This window comes from Sinocyclocheilus grahami, unplaced genomic scaffold, assembly GCF_001515645.1.
Source record: "Sinocyclocheilus grahami isolate Dianchi unplaced genomic scaffold, SAMN03320097.WGS_v1.1 scaffold1005.1, whole genome shotgun sequence".
NCBI lineage: Eukaryota > Metazoa > Chordata > Actinopteri > Cypriniformes > Cyprinidae > Sinocyclocheilus > Sinocyclocheilus grahami.
Window position 1 is genome coordinate 160529 of NW_015506184.1, and position 2509 is coordinate 163037.

General features: G+C 36.5%; 1 protein-coding gene across 1 annotated transcript in view; it reads left to right on the plus strand.

Moving 5' to 3' along the window:
• LOC107565493 (basic leucine zipper and W2 domain-containing protein 1-A-like) overlaps positions 1 to 2509 on the plus strand; it is a 20013-nt gene that overhangs the window by 16543 nt on the left and 961 nt on the right. The gene's annotated exons all lie outside the window — the stretch shown is intronic.

Below are 2509 nucleotides of genomic sequence, written 5' to 3' on the forward strand. Positions count from 1 at the left end.
GGCTTTTTCAAATTAACAACGGTTGTTCACGGCGACGCAAAGAATTGTGGGTTATCTGTAGCAGCGAAGGATACACCTCATGCATCCTCCGAATTCCTGTGAAAGAAGGTCGCATTCGGAGTGTCCTACTTGCTTTTCTGAAATGAGACCGTCTCGATGACGTATGCAGCCTTTGATATGCGACCTCCGGAGGACGCAGCCTTCTAAATGAGACACAGCTTATGAATGGGTAATTGAATCATTGACTCACTAGATTCGTTTAAAAACGCAGTTCATTCATAAACGAGTCACCGCTGTGTTTGAATGGCGATGCACAGCGGCTCGACGCGCAGCGGCTCAGCTGTTACTTTGTTTGAAACTATTTTTGTTGACGAAATAAGGCAATAGTGTTGTAGTCAGACAATATAAGTCACTTAATATTAACTTGTTTAATGAACTGTTGTATTAAATCAATATCACATTTGCAAACTCCCTTAATAATCATTAAAAGCTGCCACTCATCTTAGTTTATCCCGATCTCACAAAACTCCATTATAATCGACGAAGCTCTCTACAATGCACGATGCATATCTTATTTACACCCCGTCAACACTTTGTTTGTTATAGTGAGAGGATATGTCTGTGATGCATTACTCAACGCTGCAGAAACACGTACGTATATTAGAACCTTTGAAGCTCCCTCAGCGCAAACACAAATATGCTGACCGGGTCAGTCGCACAGGTGCTCCTAAATATTATTTCATAGTCGCACGCAGTAGTTTTCAGTCGCAAATGCAACTGAAATGGTCGCACTCATGAATGTGGGTAATTGAATCATTGACTCACTAGATTCGTTTAAAAACGCAGTTCATTCATAAACGAGTCACCGCTGTGTTTGAATGGCGATGCACAGCGGCTCAGCTGTTACTAAAAAAAAAAAAAACTATTTTCGTTGATGAAATGGAGCAAAATAAGGCAATTATGTTGTCAGAAAATATAAGTCTCTTAATATTAACTTCTTGTTTAATGAACTGTTGTATTAAATCAATATCACATTTGCAAACTCCCTTAATAATCATTAAAAGCTGCCACTCATCTTAGTTTATCCCGATCTCACAAAACTCCATTATAATCGACGAAGCTCTCTACAATGCACGATGCATATCTTATTTACACCCCGTCAACACTTTGTTTGTTATAGTGAGAGGATATGTCTGTGATGCATTACTCAACGCTGCAGAAACACGTACGTATATTAGAACCTTTGAAGCTCCCTCAGCGCAAACACAAATATGCTGACCGGGTCAGTCGCACAGGTGCTCCTAAATATTATTTCATAGTCGCACGCAGTAATCTTCAGTCGCAAATGCGACTGAAATGGTCGCACTGTAGAGCCCTGCAAATTGAGGCAGTAATTAAAGCAAAAGGAGCCCCTACCAAGTATTGAGTACATGTACAGTAAATGAACATACTTTCCAGAAGGCTAACAATTCACTAAAAATGCTTTTTTTATTGGTCTTATGAAGTATTCTAATTTGTTGAGATAGTGAATTGGTGGGTTTTTGTTAACTGTGAGCCAAAATCATCACAATTAAAAGAACCAAAGACTTAAACTACTTCAGTCTGTGTGCACTGAATTTATTTAATACACGAGTTTCACAATTTGAGTTGAACTACTGAAATAAATGAACTTTTCCATGACATTCTAATTTATTGAGATGCACCTGCAGCTTTCATTTTTCAGGTCAATCATATATTCATGAAAAAATAAAATTAGTTTGAATAGGGAAAGTGATAACTTTGCCATAGTATCCTTTCAAATGTTAAAGTTGCCACAGTCATTGCATTCTTTGCATGTGCTGCACTTTATTTGTACCATTTTGTTTTATTCGTTTATTTATTAGAATTTGAAAGATAACAATATTGATTGATAAGTGAGAACTGATTTTAGTCCAAAACCAAAAAAGTAGTGCAACTCCTTAAGTCCTGGAATTTTATTTTGCAGTATCTGTACGAGCCCTGTTTAAGTTACCAGTTCTTGGACCATTTTAATGTTTTTGTTGTTGTTAATTGAACTGAACTGTAGTTTTCTGTAGTAAACTGTCTGTGTATATTTCCTAATTTTATATTCTTTTCCTAGTATTTAATTTACCATTATTTCTTTTGAACAAAACAATTTCAGAAATGTCATGTTTTAGATTGTAGGTCACCTTGCACCCTAACCAGCAAAACTTGATATCAAAAGCATCTTAAATGTTACATGTGTTTGCACCATATTGTAGTGAGTAAACTTTCTTGGTATTGCGGTTTCAAATATCCCACCATAATCTGTAGTCTGAGCCTGTTAAGGTCTAATGGCAATGCCAGATATGTTACTAGTTAGTTTCAAGGAAAATCATTTTCTTTTTTTGTTTGCCAAATAACCCTATGTATGTGTCCCCCCCCAACCCCTGGAAAAAAAGTTCTTGCTCAGGATTTTTTTTTTTTTTTTTTTTTTTTTTAACCCCGGGGGTTTTTTTCTTTCCTTTAG